The 18,729-nt window shown below is 38.0% G+C and overlaps 2 pseudogenes across 1 annotated transcript; one reads left to right on the top strand and one right to left on the bottom strand.

Annotated features, from left to right (window-relative positions):
- Nucleotides 1–8,595: 8,595 nt before the first annotated feature.
- Nucleotides 8,596–9,549, top strand: LOC111543952 (annotated as a pseudogene).
- Nucleotides 9,550–9,715: 166 nt separating this feature from the next.
- On the bottom strand, nucleotides 9,716–10,572 carry LOC111543840 (annotated as a pseudogene). Its single transcript, XR_002731964.3, has one exon. The product of XR_002731964.3 is annotated as a protein/nucleic acid deglycase DJ-1 pseudogene (transcript).
- Between the last annotated feature and the right edge of the window lie 8,157 nt (nucleotides 10,573–18,729).

Here is an 18,729-nt window from a genome sequence, read left to right as displayed (position 1 = left end):
TTACAGGAACAAAGAAACAATCGCTGGGTGAAATAGACTAGCTTTTTCTATTATTATTTGTAACATTCAGCAGCTAGAAATTTATATATATTTTATAATAAATATAATCCCCATTAAAAATTGTATACATAGATATGTATATATACCTATATAAAGACATATATATTTAAAAATAGGTATCCATCATAAAAAGTAAAACTTTGTTTGAAGATAAGAAAAAGAAACACACAGCATTAAGACTATAAAGAATAAAGAATGCAATTAATTAAAGATGATATAAAATTTCCAAATGAAAATAAAAAAAAAGAAAATAAAAACAAATTATAATACAAAGTTCAGCAACTACATAGATACAAACGGATATATTTAACATTACATTATTATATATCAGTAACAGTTGACAAAAAATGTAATAAAAAATGCCATTTGAAGTATCAACAAAAATAAAAAGCTATAAAAGATATGTTACATCTAAACGTAACACTTTATAAAACTGTATTGGAATATATAAAAAACATAAATAAATTGATCCATATGCTGTATAGATGAATATGTATAGATGAATGAGTAGAATGTCTCAGTTACATAAACATGCCAATCATCTACAAGTCAGTAATTTCAATCCAATTTCAATCAAAATCTCATTTTGAGTAGAGAAGAGTGGGACATGTAAGAATGAGGGCCAAGAATAAGACATTTCAAAGGAGGAGATTAAAATGGTGGCGCTTATCTTACTACTTATTAAAAGTTATTATGAAGCAATATTTGTAATAAAATACCAGTGGGAGTAAACAGCCAATGGAAGCAAAGAAATAGACTAATATAATATGGGATTTTAATATACTTGAGAGCAGGTATGGCAGATCACTAGGGAAAAGATGAACACAGCCAGCACAACAGGTCTGTGGAAAAAGGTGCATTGTTTAATCAATTGTATTGGAACTTCAGTTAAAAAGTTTCAATTCCATATAAATATAAACCCTAAATTTAAAGACCGATGAATTAAACCATTTAATATTTCCTTTCATCAAATAACATCTTTAAGAAATAAAACAACAAGATATACACTAGGAGTCTGTATTTGTAATAATATATATAACTGATTATTATTATTTAGAATATATAAAAAGCTTCTGCAAAGTAATAAGAAAAAGATAACCAAATGAGGAGTATACACACACACCCACACTCACAAATACATACACACAACATTCAACTGTAAATCAAAGCAATAGCATATTGTTTACACAACAACCGAGTAGCAAAAATATGACCACCCAGCACATTAGAAAAGATGTGAAACAATAAAATTGCATGCATTGTTGATGGCAGACAGATTTTGGAAAACAATTTGGCAGCATCTAGTGAAGCTGAAGATGCAAATGCTCCAGAATACCAAACATTGAAGGCTAACGAATGATTAAATTGTGCTACATGTATACAAGACAGCAGGGATTTTCCTTTAAAGTTGCAGCTAGATACATTGACATGAATGATTCTCAAAACATATGTTAAGTGAATAACCAAGTTATAAGGTAATGCCTAAAATACAATTCTATCTATCATAAGGTAATGCCTAAAATACAATTCTATTTGCATAGAGTAAAACAGACAGAACTAAACAGTTTATTGTTTTTGAGTGTGCATACATGTGCTAAATATAATAATAAACACAAAATTCAGGTTAATGGTAATATGTAATATGGCAAGAAAGAACTGTATTGGGGAGGAGAGTATAGTGGTCTTCAAAGTTATTCATAATATTCTATCTCTTAAGTGGGGTTATAGGTTCATGTGAACAAGAGGTGAAAAAGTGGAGACAGAAATACGGATGAAAGAGTGAACTATGCTTTTAGGAAAATAAGAAAGGGAAGAAGAATGTCAGTATGGTACACTTAGAGCAACAATGAAAATGAGAAAGAGTATATACTTTAATATGTTTGAGCATATTCATAAGCTGTATAAACAGACTAAAAAGAGGAAAACTTTGAGGATATATAGGTAAGGGAGACAACTGAAGGAACAATGTCTCTGCATGAGATGAGAGAAATAGGTTCAAAGCATAAAAGGAGGAATTTATCTCAAATGGTAAGACTGGATAAAATCAGGGTCAAAAAGGTGAACATCAGTGTGGCTACAAATTAGGCTTTGGGTCACAATCTGATTCTTTAGTTATTCACCAATTCATTTAATTGTTCATTTGTTTAGCCACATATCCATTAATCAAATGCTTATTCAGGGACTTTATTTATTGTTATTGTTTTTTATTTTTATTTTTTAGAGACAGAACCTCACTCTGTTGTTCCAGTTGAAGTGCAGTGGCTGCTCATAGGGGTGATCAGAGTGCACTGCAGCCTCGAACTCATGGCCTCAATCAGTGCCCCTGCCTCTACTCAAGGGTCTGCCTTTAACATTGCCTATTACAAATGCCTCTTGTTCGTTTGCCTGATCAACATCAACAACCCCTCCCTCTGATCATTTCCAGTTAATTGTCATATTTAGGAAAAAATGGAACAGCAGACCCTTATCTCTGTTGACCTATGTCCACCTATAGGTTCCCCAAAATCCACATTCTCCCTGGGCCCAGAGGAATGATTCTTTGTCTCTCTTCAACCTTCATCTCAAATTGTCTCTAAGCACTACCTTCCCCAGAGCTTGCTAGGTTGGATTTTGAGATTAGGGACAGGGTATGTGGAGAATGGTTTAGAGGTTGAGGACAACCACGGGTGTCTCATTGCTGCCGTTTCTCCTGAGGACATAATCACTTGGTCACCTTGGACCCTGTCACTTCCTAAAATTACTTATTCTGTCATGCCATAGAGGTCAGTTTTCCTCTTTCTTGGCTTCTGCCCACAAACATTCACCAATTGTTCATTCGCTCATTCAGCAAATATGCAGCCTCTGCAAGATGAGCTCCCCTGCAGGCAAGCATGGTCTGAAACATTCTTCAAGCAGTATTTATTGAGTGCCTACTATGCATTAGGTACTGTGCCAGGCACTGACAAGCCAGTGGTAAGGGAAACACAGCTCTAACCTCACCTCATTCTCCAGGTTACAAAGGCCATGTGCCCCTTTCAATCTGTCAGAGAAAGTTTCCTCATTTTAAGTATTTGCATCTACTTCAAGCCAGATTCTTCTGCCTCTTTCTTCTTACTAGACCCCAACTCTGTGCAATGCTGACCACAGCTAGAGCCACCAGCCTTATTGCCCAACCAGTATTTATTTCCCTAAACGACCCTTCCTCACATTGCCTTCCCTCCACCTCTCCTCACCAAGCACCCAAAAGAGGATTTAGAACTAGCAGTGTGGACATCAACTGGTTGTTTCTACTTTTCTCTGCCTAGCACAAAATTGGGAGAAAACTGGAGCCTCCATCTGCAGTCACACGTGTACAGATCTGGGGATTTGGATGCAGGCTTTTTCTAACTTCTTTCTCAGAAGCTTCCACAAAAACCCTTCCATCTGTAAGCCTCAAGGGCCCACCTCCAAGGGAAGGCTTAGGCAATGATCCTGTTTCTACCAACACCACACCTTATCCCAGGAACTTGCCCTAGACCTCCAGTGACCATATTTTCTCTCCCTCCATTTCTACCCAGACCTCCAGGCCTCCTTCTGGAATCATAGAACCTTAGAATTGGAAGGAATTTTAGAGGTTATCTAGTTCGAGTTGTATCCAACAGAGTTCATTAACACCAGCCTAGGCTTGTTTTTCCTCCTCCCTCTGGATTTTTTTCATCTTTTCCTCCACCTCAAAAAACACTCGCACACAGATTCTTCTTGTACAGGCACCAAAACCAGCTCCTCTGCCCCTAAGGCTGTGTCCCTATGATTTCCAGCCACCCCTGCCCCAGTCACTCGCCCCTTCCTCATCTCTGGAATTTGGCCAGGTAGTCCCAGAAGATTCTGGAGTGACCTCCTTTGCTTAAAAAGCAGACAGATAGGCATGCCGCAGGCTGTGAGAGTGTGACCAGAGGAGGACTGGAGGGTGAGAGGGAAAGAAAATGAAGGTGACTTTCGTGGAAGATTCATTTATTTTCCCCGATTGTACCAACTGCATGTATTTGTGGCCTGGCTGCAAGGAGCAATATTGGTTTACTCTCGTATCCTTAAAAAGTTGCAGAACTGTGTCTTAAGAGAATTATTTATAGTTACTATAACTGAGTTAAGAAATGTCAACTTAACTGATAAATTATATTTGTTAAAATAAAGAGGACGTTTACTTAAAAAAAATGTAATCATTCATAGTGAAAAGTCACCTCTGCTGTGACTCATTTTTTTGCACCATATATGCCTGTGTCCCATCAGGTATTTTTTTTTCTGATTTCAAATCTGCTTTCAAATTCTGTTGCATTTCCATATCCACTGCTACTATTCCACTAAATGTTTAACATTTCATAATTATTTTGTATCTTTTTTGTGACAAAAGAAAAAAATCTTATGTGTTGTATGTATGTATTTCTTTTGCCTTTACCCACCTGAAGGTTAATATTAAGTCCAATTCCAGTTTTTAAAAGGTTGGAAAAATAGAAAGGAAAGTATCCTTCTGCTTCTATTTCCTGTCCACTCTATGAGGGCTTTTTTTTTTTTTTTTTTCTAAATCTCAGGTCTGTACAAGGTCTAGCTCATGTGTACTCATCAGTACAGCTTTCATGTAGCAGGAAAGTTGCCCTTCAATCCTTTCCTGACTCCATACACTTGGGATATCTGCTGCTGGAACCCCTGTAGCCCATGAACTCTCATGAGAGTCCCCTTATTCCTGCCACTACTGCAAACAGCCCTGTGATCCCTGGATCCTTCTGAAGAAATTCTACTAAGTTGTGCTGGATGGCAACTGGCTGAATCTTCTGCAATGCACTTCAGGGTTGTGCTGTGCAATCAATAAACTGCTAAACTGCTTCAAAGAGTAGAGAAAATTATCTTGCCTTTGAACCATATTTTGTTAGTTTCATTCCTTTTGTTCCTTATCCTTCCCCTTTCTCAGCAGATTTTGTAATTTAAACTATTCTTTACCCCTTGGACAGAATGGAAAGCCCAAGTACTCTTTTGATCTGACTTCTAGTCTGACTGAAAAACCTAGCTTCCCATAGGTGTGTTGACCTCACGAAAGGGGAATGTGGCAGCAAGTGTTTCCCTAATTAGCCACATGAGGCATAGAGTTGCTTTTCCCTAAGGCTTAGGGAGTCTAAGGCTTAGGGAGTCCCCCCAGGAGAGAGCCCTTTAGAAGAAAGCCTTTCTCCCACTTAGCAATTCCCTGTGAAGCCTAGAGTTGTGGCTGTGGTTACAACTTTCCTACTTATTGGCCTGCAGAGCAATGAAGATGGAGACATTTGGAAAAGAGGAGATGACTCTGTTGGTTTCTGGAAGAGGTAGCTATGGACTGAGGGTGGACTTTCTACTTTGAGATATGAGTGAATGACTTTGTTTACTAGATATTGGGGGACAATTGTCACAGAACCGTATTATTTCCTATTGGACTTTAAGGAAGGACTTGTGGACATTTTGTTGAGATTGTGATAACACATGAGGTAGAGGAAAGGACCATAACTTAGGGATGGAGGGCTTTGGTGAGTGTGTGTCCTACAATTAGAGATAGTCATAAGATAACAAACACCTGGACTAAATCTAGCACATTGTGTCTGATCCACTAGCTCTGTGACTCTTCCACAACTCTGCTATTTTCTGAGCTAAATTCTAATCTGGGATGTTTGTATTGTGTTTAGTGGCACCAGGACAGGCTCTTAAGAATAAAGGAATGTCAGGACAACTAGTGCAGCTTATGGTTGAGATTCTGGGGTATCCATTCCTACAGAAAATAGGAGAGTCCTGTTAGGTTTAACTTTGCTCCCAAGATTCTATATCAAATTGCCTTCCTATAGGCGCCCTCTTTCCTTCTTAAAGACTCAAGTTCCTAGAGACCTACCATTTTAAAAAAAAATTTCCAGGTTCCAAACTGTACTGGACATAGAGTTTAATACTAGCTTCCCTGTTTATCTCCCTGCTGCCTCTGTAAGCAGAACACACAATTATACGGGTATCATTTTCTATCACAGTAGGAAAGCCTGTTGGGGATGATATAGTCATAAGATATTGGGATGATAAAATAATTTTAAAATCTCATATACAGCCATATTATCTGTTCTGCTTAAAGGCTCAGGTTTGATTTGGAGCCCAATAGAGAGCCAGTATAAGGTTTTCAGACAGAGGATTAACAGATTTGCATTTAGGAAAGATTATTTCAGTCGCTATGTGAAGAGTGAGTTGTAGTAAGACAAGTCGGGAAACAATAAGCCCAGATAAGAGTCATTAAGATAAAAATGGCTAGATTATAAATTACTTTTTATGAACCTCTATTTTTATGTAAAAGTTTTCTTCAAGAAAAACAAGGGAATTTTCACCTCATATTTTCCTGTTTCAACATAGACTTACTATTTTGCTGTATGCATAAAAAGCAAGAGAAAAAAATTGTGGTTGCCATATGCCAAGCTGGGTTCTTATTTGTGCATAGCCTCTGGTATTATGGTTTCCAAATAATTTTATCTATTTGTTGTATCCATTGGCAGTTCACAGCTGTCTGACTGTTTTTGGTGGATATCAGTAGCTTTCTCTATTTAGAGATCCCATCTTCACCTCAGTACCAAGTCAAGAGTCAGAATTCTGCCATGCAAACAAACATTTATTAGCACACAAGCAAAAACATACTACTATTAGGCCTTTTCCTGGAAGCTCATGGAAGGCTCAACTCTTTTTCCTTATGCTTTCTGGTTAGTATAATAAATGAAAGTTTCTATCAAAGATAAAATGTAACAAAATTCTCTCCAGTAGAAAAGCCAACTTTCTAGTGAGATTAGGTGATAAATATCCCTTTAAAGAGGGAACACAGGAATGAATGGATCATGTGCCTATTGCAGCTCTCCAAGCTCTATAGGCTGCCTAACTCATCATATTTTATATCCCTGCAAGCCAGAGGTTAGGTATACCTTCAGCCAATCAACATATCTTGATCACCTGGTTTTTCATTTAAAAAATTTTCTGTCTGCCAGTGGTTCTTAACTGGCACAAATTTTCTTGTACTTCTTCCCTACAGGAACATTTAGTGATTTCTAGGACCGTTTTGGTAGCCATGATGGAGGGAGGGGTTATGCTACTGACACCTTATAGGTGAGACCAGGAGTGGCTGCTAGACATTCTATAATGCACGAACAGCCTTGCCTTCTCTCCAAGCAATGAATTGTGTGTTCCAAAACATCAATAATGCTGAAGTTGACAAAATCTGCTTTACATTCATTAATAAACTCTACAGTGTGGATACAGATAAGAATATTTGAAGATCTTGTCAAATCTGCCTCTTCAGGTAGACTATTGATTAAAGTATTTCAAATGTTAGCAAATTACACCTAGAATGTAATTTCTAGATTAGTGCACTTCAACCATTAACTAACCCCCTGTGAAAGTTAATACCGAGTGTCAACTTGATTGGATTGACGGATGCAAAGTATTGATCCTGGGTGTGTCTGTGAGGATGTTGCTAAAGGAGATTAATTTTTGGGTCAGTGGGCTGGGAAAGGCAGACTCACCCTTAATCTGGGTGGGCACCATCTAATCAGCTGCCAACGTGGCTGGAATATAAAGTAGGCAGAAAAACATGAGAAGACTAGACTGACCTGGCCTCCCAGCCTACATCTTTTTCCTGTGCTGGACCCTTCCTGCCCTCAAACATCAGACTCCAAGTTCTTCAGTTTTGGGACTTGGACTGGCTTTGCTTGCTCCTCAGCTTGCAGACAGCCTATTGTGGGACCTTGTAATAGTGTGAGTTAATATTTAATAAGCTTCCCTTTAAATATATATATATATCCATCTCCTATTACTTCTGTCCCTCTAGAGGACCCTAATACATCCCCTTTAGGGTGTAGATTAGATTAATTTGCACATCCATATATATCACATGGGATTAGCCTGTTGTCTTAAATTACATTCAGTGGAATATTTGGATTTTTTCTTCTCATTTAATTGTTAATAATGAGTCAGACTAAGGGAAGCTGGTAATCATACTTTAGTTTTAAACATGCTGACTTAAAAATAAGCTTATTCTTATCCACAGAGGGTATCATTTTGTCATGATTCATTCTGTGTCCCCAACACTTCATCTCAAAAAACATAAAAATGTCTACTTACTTAAATTGTTTCTAATTTACTGTTATAATAAATATTCTAGCTAATATTGTCATATATCTCTTTTTAATATCTGACATACTTTCCCTAGACTACATAGTGAAAGGCAGGCTCTAAATAGCCTTAAACTCTCAATATAAATTGCCAAATTGCCATTCAGGGGAGTTTGTACCAATTTATATGTCTAACTAGCAATACTGTTAGCTTATCCAACAGAATAATTAACAACATAAGTTATAATTAATAAAAAGCATTTGGAAATTTGACAGGATAACTTCGTATTTTGCAAAATAACTCACATAATATATTTTATTTGACCAGCCTAATTTCAAGGCTGTTTAACTGCTTGAAAAGAAAGTTTTTATTTGTTCTTTATATGTACTTAGAATGCTAACTGTGTTTTATTAGCCAACAAGTGAAACTTCTGAAAATATGGATCCAGAGAATCAGACAATGGTGACTGAGTTTCATTTCTCTGATTTTCCTCAATCTAAGAATGGCTGCCTCTTATTCTTCATTCTTATGCTCTTTATTTATATATTCATTATTGTTGGAAATTTCATGATTTTCTTTGCTGTCCGACTGGACCCCCATCTCCATAATCCTATGTACAATTTTATCAGTATCTTCTCCTTCCTGGAGATTTGGTACACCACCGTGACTATCCCCAAGATGCTCTCCAACCTTCTCAGTGAACTGAAAACCATCTGTTTCATAGGCTACCTCCTGCAGATGTATTTCTTCCACTCACTCGGGGTCACAGAAGCCCTAGTCCTCACAGTGATGGCCATTGACAGGTATGTAGCCATCGGTAACTCCCTTCACTATGCAATCATTATGACCCCTCGACTGTGCATCTAGCTCTTCACTGGCTCTTGCATTTTTGGCTTCTTCATGTTACTGCCAGAGATTGTGTGGATTTCTACTCTTCCATTCTGTGGCTCCAACCAAATTCATCAACTCTTTTGTGACTTTGAACCTGTCCTGCAGTTGGCCTGCACAGATACATCCATAATTCTGGTTGAAGATGTGATCTATGCTATTTCTATTCTGACTTCTGTCTCTGTCATCACCCTTTCCTATTTAAGAATCATCATGGTGATCCTGAGGATTCCCTCTGGTGAGAGCCATCAGAAGGCTTTCTCCACGTGTGCAGCCCATGTTGCTATTTTCTTGCTGTTTTTTGGCAATGTGGTACTCATGTATCTGCGCTTCTCTGCCACGTTCCCACCACTACTGGACAAGGCCATTGCACTGATGTTTGCTGTCTTTGCCCCACTTTTCAACCCAATAATCTATAGTCTGAGGAACAAAGATATGAAAAACGCCATCAAGAAAATCCTCTGTTCTCAAAAGATATTCGATGCCTCTGGGAGCTAATGGGAGGTCACACACATCTCTTCAAAGAAATCTCATCATCTCCTTAAGTTTAAAATGCTAACAAATCAGTTTTTTAAAATTACCATGCACTTTTTCCTTTTTTAAAAAAAAATTTTTAAGAAATTTTGGCATGTATTTTCTTTCTTTCTTTTTTTTTTTTTATCAGTAGTTTGCTAAATGCCCTGTTTATTCTACAAACAAGGCTTAGAAATGTATAGACACAATTTGTAGGCTGAGAAATCTCTGTGTAGTTGTGATTTCACAACTGTACTTCCACAAAAGCAGTAGTAACAGCCGCTTCTGAACACATCAACGTACCATTGTTTTGTTTGTTTAGAGCGAACACAGTGAGAATGGATTCCTAATGGCCTGTTTCTCTAAGTGATCGTCACAGTTCACTGCTCTAGTCTTTAAGAACAAGTGGAGCCTTCACTTGAGCCGCCACCTCCTTGCCGTTCAGGGCTTCAACAATTACAAGTGCAAACTCGAAGCTGGTCCCAGGCCCCCGGCTTGTAAGAATCAGGCCGTCCTTTTCCACACGATTCTCAGAGTAGGTGTAATGACCTCCATTCATCATTTTGTCTTTAGCAAGAGGGTGTGTGGTAACTTTACTTCCAAAACCTATTTCATGAGCCAACAGAGCAGTAGGACCTGCACAGATGGCGGCTATCAGGCCCTTCCGGTTTTCCTGCTCCTTCAGTATCTCCTTCACGGCAGCAGACTCAGATAAATTCTGTGCACCCAGATTACCTCCTGGTAGAACCACCACATCATACGGTCCCTCTTTTTTTGCATCTTCAAGACTGGCATCAGGACAAATGACCACATCACGGCTACACTGTACTGGGTCTTTTCCAGCCAGACCTGCAACGGTGACCTTAATCCCAGCTCGCCTCATGACATCTACAGGGATGACCGTCTCCATTTCCTCTGCTCCTTTAGCCAGGATGACCAGAGCTCTTTTGGAAGCCATTTTTATGTTATATGTTTAAAAGGCCAACACCAGGCTGAAGGTGAACGCACGCCAGCCTTGGCATGTATTTTCAAAGTGAAGTATCTCTTTAATGATTTTTAATGTGAAAAACAACGGTACTAAGTTATGTGTCTATACATTTCAATTTATAGATCTTGTATTTCTAAGGTTATAATAAGTATGATTTATAAATGTTATAACTTTTGCTTAAAAAGTTAAGCTGTAAAAACAAAAACCAAAATGAATACGTTGCTTTAAAGATATTTAAATGATTGTAAAACATTCTTATATATTTATCTACATTGTTCTCTTTTCCTGCACTCTGCATTTCTTTGTGAAAATCTGTATTCATCTGGTGTCATTTTCCTTCCACCTGAGAAGCTACCTTCAACTTTTCTCACACCGTGGGTCTGCGGATGATTAATCTTTTTTGCTTTTGTAAGTTTCAACAAAGCTTCGTAAATCTGAGCAAGTCTTTTATTTTGTCCTCATTTTATAAGATGTTTTTTCTGGATATGGAAGTCCAAAATATAAGATTTTTTTTTCTTTTTTTCCATGAGTTAAAGATGTTGGTCTACTTTGTTCTCACTTGCATTGTTTTTGATGAGTAATCTGCTGACATCCTTGCCTGTGTTTCACAGTGTGTTATGAATGTCTTTTATCATCTCTTTTATTTTTTAGTTCTCATTTAAAAGTGGAGCTAAACATAGAGGTTACATGGACATAAATACGGAAACAATAGACACTGTGGACTATCAGAGGGTATGGAGGGGTGGGTAAAACAACCACCTATCAGCTAATACGCTCACTACCTGAGTGACGAGATCTGTACTCCAAACCTCAATTTCAAACAAAATCCCCCGTTACAAATCTGCACATAAACCCACTGTACATGTTTTGATTTATGCTGTTGATTTGCTATACTTTCCAATTTTCTAATGTAAGGACTAATGTTTGATCTGACAGGGGATGTCTGCTATAGATTTACCTATGTTTCTATCGTTCACAGATTATAATAGAATATTTTCTTCACTTTGTAACTTCAGGTAGTGTGATGTCATCTTCCCCAAATCAAAAGAGAATACTGGCCTAAACAACAATCATATTTATTACGTTATAATTAAGTAAATCATATTTATTACTTTCTAAGTGTTTCCATTATGAAATTTTTCATTTAATATTTACAATACCCTTATGTCAGTTTTTTTCACTATAAAAAGATTAACAAGATGCACACCAGTGAAGTGATTTGGGCTTGGAAAAGAAGCCTGGCTCCTTAACATTCAGTCCGGAGACCTTGACCCCTCCATCAATTGTCCTCTGATATATCACAATGATTATGCGGCACATAGAGTCACTGAACTTGCGATATTTGTATCATGCTGTTGCATGAATTCCTTTATGAATTAATTTTCACATCATTTTGTAGATGTCAGAGCAAACGCTCTTGGGTCCTTGAAGATTAAATAGATATATAATATATAGGCTTAGGACCAAAAACATAAATACACAAATTATACAAAGATATATATTTATATTTTGGTAAATTTTAAAAAATTAATGTCACTACTATTAAAAACATTCCATGTTATGGTTATGTTATGTTATGTTATGTTACATTATGTTATGTTAAAATGCTGTGCAGTTTTATATCTCAACATCTTTGTTCTCATTGCATTTTTGGTCTGGAGTGTTGCTCCCTTTCTTCTTCTCTGCTTTGGAGCTTATACTCAGAAAGTTCACACATACATTTTATCTTCTGAGATAAACGTCCCTGCCTTCCTCCCACAAAACTACACTAGCATTTTTAAGAGCTGAGTAAATTGTCTCTAGAAAAGAGTTTTGCTCAGCTCCTGTGGAGAAAAAAGCAGGGACACAGGGCAACTGCCAGTGGAATCATAATGATCAGGAGGCCAGTTAGAGGTGTGGGGAGAAAATAAGCAGATCATAGTGGAAATATCAATAGTGCTGGTCAAAAAAAAAAAAAGTCCCAATCAACTGTTTTCAGGCAGGCAGTTAAATTCTTCTATCGGCTTGGGAGTGCTAAAGTGGAAAAAAGACCTTAGTCCCAACTTCAGTTCAGCTCCAGACCTTGTTTTCTCCCCTGCCTTGTGGACCCAGCCCTACCATTTGTCCCTTCTCACTCCTGCATCATTAAATCCTCTCCTGCATTGATACGAGATTTTAAATACTGATGACAATACATTTTACAGTCAGAAAATTATATATGTTTCTTCGATTATGCAATTTAAATTTATTTGAGGTAAACATTTAAAAAACTTAAGTCTTCTTTAATTCTTTGAATTCCCAGTTAAAAACCTTAGTATTCTATTTATAAATCTAATATATTTTATTCATTTTTAAAGGTGTTACACATATATTTTGTCTGATTCATAAACTTGGCATTTGATTCTCTTTAAACTATGTTTAAATATGATCTATGTATTTCGTTTATTTATTTATTTATTTATTTTAATTATACTGTAAGTTCTATGGTACATGGGCACAACGTGTGGGTTTGTTACATATGTATACTGGTGCCATGTTGGTGTGTTGCACCTGTCAACTCGTCAGCACTCATCAACTTGTCATTTACATCAGGTATAACTCCCAATGCCATCCCTCCCCCTTCCCCTCCCCATAATAGACCCCCGTGTGTGATATTCCCCTTCCCAAGTCCAAGTGATCTCATTGTTCAATTCCCACCTGTGAGTGAGAACATGCAGTGCTGGTTTTCTGTTCTTGCGATAGTTTGCTGAGAATGATGGTTTCCAGCTGCATCCATGTCCCTACAAAGGACACAAACTCATCCTTTTTTTTTTTTTTTTTTTTTCGAGACAGAGTCTTGCTCTGTTGCCCAGGCTGGAGTGCAGTGGCTGGATCTCAGCTCACTGCAAGCTCTGCCTCCCGAATTCAAGCCATTCTCCTGCCTTAGCCTCCCAAGTAGCTGGGACTACAGGCACCCACCACCTTGCCCAGCTAGTTTTTTGTATTTTTTAGTAGAGACAGGTTTCACCGGGTTAGCCAGGATAGTCTCGATCTGCTGACCTTGTGATCCGCCCGTCTCAGCCTCCCAAAGTGTTTGGATTACAGGCTTGAGCCACCACACCCGGCCAAACTCATCCTTTTTAATGGCTGCATAGTATTCCATGGTGTATATGTGCCACATTTTCTTAATCCAGTCTGTCACTGATGGACATTTGGGTTGATTCCAAGTCTTTGCTATTGTGAATAGTGCTTCAATGAACATACGTGTGCATGTGTCCTTATAGCAGCATGATTTATAATCCTTTGGGTATATACCCAGTAATGGCATGGCTGGGTCATATGGTATTTCTAGTTCTAGACCCTTGAAGAATCACAATACTGTTTTCCACAATGGTTGAACTAGTTTACAATCCCACCAACAGTGTAAAAGTGTCCCTATTTCTCCACATCTTCTCCAGCCCCTGTTGTTTCCTGACTTTTTAATGATTGCCATTCTAACTGGTGTGAGATGGTATCTCACTGTGATTTTGATTTGCATTTCTCTGATGGCCAGTGAGGACGAGCAGTTTTTCATGTGTCTGTTGGCTGTATGCATGTCTCTTTTGAGAAATGTCTGTTCATATCCTTCACCCACTTGTTGATGGGGTTGTTTATTTTTTTTCTTGTAAATTTGTTTGAGTTCTTTATAGGTTCTGGATATTAGCCCTTTGTCAGATGAGTAGATTGAAAAAATTTTCTCCCATTCTGTAGGTTGCCTGTTCACTCTGATGGAAGTTTCTTTTGCTGTGCAGAAGCTCTTTAATCTAATTAGATCCCATTTGTCAATTTTGGCTTTTGTTGCCATTGTTTTTGGTGTTTTAGACATGAAGTTCTTGCCCATGCCTATGTCCTGAATGGTATTCCCTAGGTTTTCTTCTAGGGTTTTTATGGTATTAGGTCTAACATTTAAGTCTTTAATCCATCTTGAATTAATTTTTGTATAAGGAGTAAGGAAAGGATCCAGTTGCAGCTTTCTACTTATGGCTAGTCAATTCTCCCAGCACCATTTATTAAATAGGGAATCCTTTCCCCATTTCTTGTTTTTGTCAGGTTTGTCAAAGATCAGATGGCTGTAGATCTGTGGTATTATTTCTGAGGGCTCTGTTCTGTCCCATTGGTCTATATCTCTGTTTTGATACAAGTACCATGCTGTTTTGGTTACTGTAGCATTGTAGTATAGTTTGAAGTCAGGTATCGTGATGCCTCCAGCTTTGTTCTTTTGACTTAGGATTGTCTTGGCAATATGGGCTCTTTTTTGGTTCCATATGAACTTTAAAGCAGTTTTTTTCCAATTCTGTGAGGAAAGTCATTGGTAGCTTGATGGGGATGGCATTGAATGTATAAATTATCTTGGGCAATATGGCCATTTTCACAATATTGATTCTTCCTATCCATGAGCATGGTATGTTCTTCCATTTGTTTATGTCCTCTTTTATTTCGCTGAGCAGTGGTTTGTAGTTCTCCTTGAAGAGGTCCTTTGCATCCCTTGTAAGTTGGATTCCTAGGTATTTTATTCTCTTTGAAGCAATTGTGAATGGAAGTTTATTCCTGATTTGGCTCTCTGTTTGTCTCTTACTGGTGTATAAGAATGCTTGTGATTTTTACACATTAATTTTGTATCCTGAGACTTTGCTGAAGTTGCTTATCAGCTTAAGGAGATTTGGGGCTGAGAGGATGGGATTTTCTAAATATACAATCATGTCATCTGCAAACAGGGACAATTTGACTTCTTCTTTTCCTAACTGAATACCCTTGATTTCTTTCTCTTGCTTGATTGTCCTAGCCAAAACTTCCAACACTATGTTGAATAAGAGTGGTGAGAGAGGGCATCCCTGTCTTGTGCCAGTTGTCAAAGGGAATGCCTCCAGTTTTTGCCTATTCAGTGTGATATTGGCTGTGGGTTTGTCATAAATAGCTCTTATTATTTTGACATACATTCCATCAATACCGAATTTATGGAGCGTTTTTAGCACGAAAGGCTGTTGAATTTTGTCAAAGGCCTTTTCTGCGTCTCTTGAGATAATCATGTGGTTTTTGTCTTTGGGTCTGTTTATATGCTGAATTATGTTTATTGACTTGTGTATGTTGAACCAGTCTTTCATCCCAGGTATGAAGCCCACTTGATCATGGTGGATAAGCTTTTTGATGTGCTGCTGGATTCGGTTTGCCAGTATTTCACTGAGGATTTTTGCATTAATGTTCATCAGGGATATTGGTCTAAAATTCTCTTTTTTTGTTGTGTCTCTGCCAGGTTTTCATATCAGGATGATGTTAGCCTCATAAAATGAGTTAGGGAGGATTCTCTCTTTTTCTATTGATTGGAATAGTTTCAGAAGGAATGGTACCAGCTCCTCCTTGTACCTCTGATAGAATTTGGCTGTGAATCCATCTGGTCCTGGACTGTTTTTGGTTGGTAGGCTATTTTTTATTGCCTCAATTTCAGGGCCGACTATTGCTCTATTCAGGGATTCAACTTCTTCCTGGTTTAGTCTTGGGAGAGTGTAAGTGTCCAGGAAATTATCCATTTCTTCTAGATTTTCTAGTTTATTTGCGTAAAGGTATTTATATTATTCTCTGATGGTAGTTTGCATTTCTCTGGGGTCAGTGGTGATATCCCCTTTATCATTTTTTATTGCATCTATTTGATTCTTCTCTCTTTTCTTCTTTATTAGTCTTGCTAGTGGTCAATCAATTTTGTTGATATTTTCAAAAAAACAGCTCCTGGATTCATTGATGTTTTGGAGGGTTTTTTGTGTCTCTATCTCCTTCAGTTCTGCTCTGATCTTAGTTATTTCTTGCTTTCTGCTAGCTTTTGAATGTTTGCTCTTGCTTCTCTAGTTCTTTTAATTGTGATGTTAGGGTGTCAATTTTAGATCTTTCCAGCTTTCTCTTGTGGGCATTTAGTGCTATAAATTTCCCTCTACGCACTGCTTTAAATGTGTCCCAGAGATTCTGGTATGTTGTATCTTTGTTCTCATTGGTTTCAAAGCACATCTTTATTTCTGCCTTCATTTCGTTATGTACCCAGTAGTCATTCAGGAGCAGGTTGTTCAGGTTCCATGTAGTTGAGTCGTTTTGATTGACTTTCTTAGTCCTGAGTTCTAGTTTAATTGCACTGTGGTCTGACAGACAGTTTGTTATAATTTCTGTTCTTGTACATTTGCTGAGGAGTGCTTTACTTCCAACTATGTGGTCTATTTTGGAATAAGTGTGATGTGGTGCTGAGAAGAACATATATTCTGTTGAATTGGGGTGGAGAGTTCTATAGATGTCTATTAGGTCCGCTTAGTGCAGAGTTGTGTTCAATTCCTGGATATCCTTGTTAACTTTCTGTCTCATTGATCTGTCTAATGTTGACAGTGGAGTGTTGAAGTCTCCCATTATTATTGTATGGGAGTCTAAGTCTCTTTGTAAGTCTCTAAGGACTTGCTTTATGAATCTGGGTGCTCCTGTGTTGGGTGCATATATATTTAGAATAGTTAGCTCTTCCTGATGAATTGATCCCTTTAACATTATGTAATGACCTTCTTTGTCTCTTTTGATCTTTGACGTTTTAAAGTCTATTTTATCAGAGACTAGGATTGCAACCCCTCCTTTTTTTTTATTCTCCATTTCCTTGGTAGATCTTCCTCCATCCCTTTATTTTGAGCCTATGTGTGTCTCTGCGTGTGAGATGGGTCTCCTGAATACAGCTAACTGATGGGTCTTGATTCTTCATCCAATTTGCCAGTCTGTGTCTTTTAATTGGACCATTTAGTGCATTTACATTTAAGGTTAATATTGTTATGTGTGAACTTGATCCTGTCATTGTGATATTAGCTGGTTATTTTGCTCTTTCGTTGATGCAGTTTCTTCCTAGCATTGATGGTCTTTACATTTTGGCATGTTTTTGTCATGGCTGGTACCTGTTGTTCCTTTCCCTGTTTAGTGCTTCCTTCAGGGTCCCTTGTAGGGTAGGCCTGGTGGTGACAAAATCTCTAAGCATTTGCTTGTCTGTAAAGGATTTTATTTCTCCTTCACTTATGAAACTTAGTTTGGCTGGATATGAAATTCTGGGTTGAAAATTCTTTTCTTTAAGAATGTCAAATATTGGCCCCCAATCTCTTCTGGCTTGTAAAGTTTCTGCCTAGAGATCTGCTGTTAGTCTGATGGGCTTCCCTTTGTGTGTAACCCGACCTTTCTCTCTGGCTGCCCTTAAGATTTTTTCTTTCATTTCGACTTTGGTGAATCTGACAATTATGTGTCTTGGAGTTGCTCTTCTCGAGGAGTATCTTTGTAGTGTTCTCTGTATTTCCTGAATTTGAATGTTGGCCTGCCTTACTAGGTTGAGGAAGTTCTCCTGGATGATATCCTGAAGAGTATTTTCCAACTTAGTTCCATTTCCCCCTCACTTTCAGGCACCCCAATCAGATGTAGATTTGGTCTTTTCACATAATCCCATTCTTACTGGAGGCTTTGTTCATTTCTTTTTCCTCATTTTTCTCTAGACTTTTCTTCTCGCTTCATTTCATTCATTTGATCTTCAATCGCTGATACTCTTTCTTCCAGTTGATCAAGTCGGTTACTGAAGCTTGTGCATTTGTCACGTATTTCTTGTGTCATGGTTTTTATCTCTGTCAATTCGTTTATGGACTTCTCTGCATTGATTATTCTAGTTATTCATTCTTCCATTCTTTTTTCAAGATTTTTAGTTTCTTTGTGCTGGGTACGTAGTTCCTCCTTTAGCTCTGAGAAGTTTGATGGACTGAAGCCTTCTTCTCTCAACTCGTCAAAGTCATTCTCTGTCCAGCTTTGATCCATTGCTGGCGATGTGCTGCGTTCCTTTGGAGGGGGAGATGCGCTCTGATTTTTTTAATTTCCAGCTTTTCTGCCCTGCTTTTTCCCCATCTTTGTGGTTTTATGTGCCTTTGGTCTTTGATGATGGTGACGTACTGATGGGGTTTTGGTGTGGGTGTCCTTTCTGTTTGTTAGTTTACCTTCTAACAGTCAGGACCCTCAGCTGTAGGTCTGTTGGAGATTGCTTGAGGTCTACTCCAGACCCTGTTTGCCTCGGTATCAGCAGCGGAGGCTGCAGAGGATAGAATATTGCTGAACAGCGACTGTTCCTGTCTGATTCTTGCTCTGGAAGATTCATCTCAGGGGTGTACCCCACCATGTGAGGTGTGGGGTGTCGGTCTGCA

This window comes from Piliocolobus tephrosceles, chromosome 1, assembly GCF_002776525.5.
Source record: "Piliocolobus tephrosceles isolate RC106 chromosome 1, ASM277652v3, whole genome shotgun sequence".
In the NCBI taxonomy this organism is placed as follows: domain Eukaryota; kingdom Metazoa; phylum Chordata; class Mammalia; order Primates; family Cercopithecidae; genus Piliocolobus; species Piliocolobus tephrosceles.
This window is presented reverse-complemented; position numbering and strand designations above follow the sequence as displayed.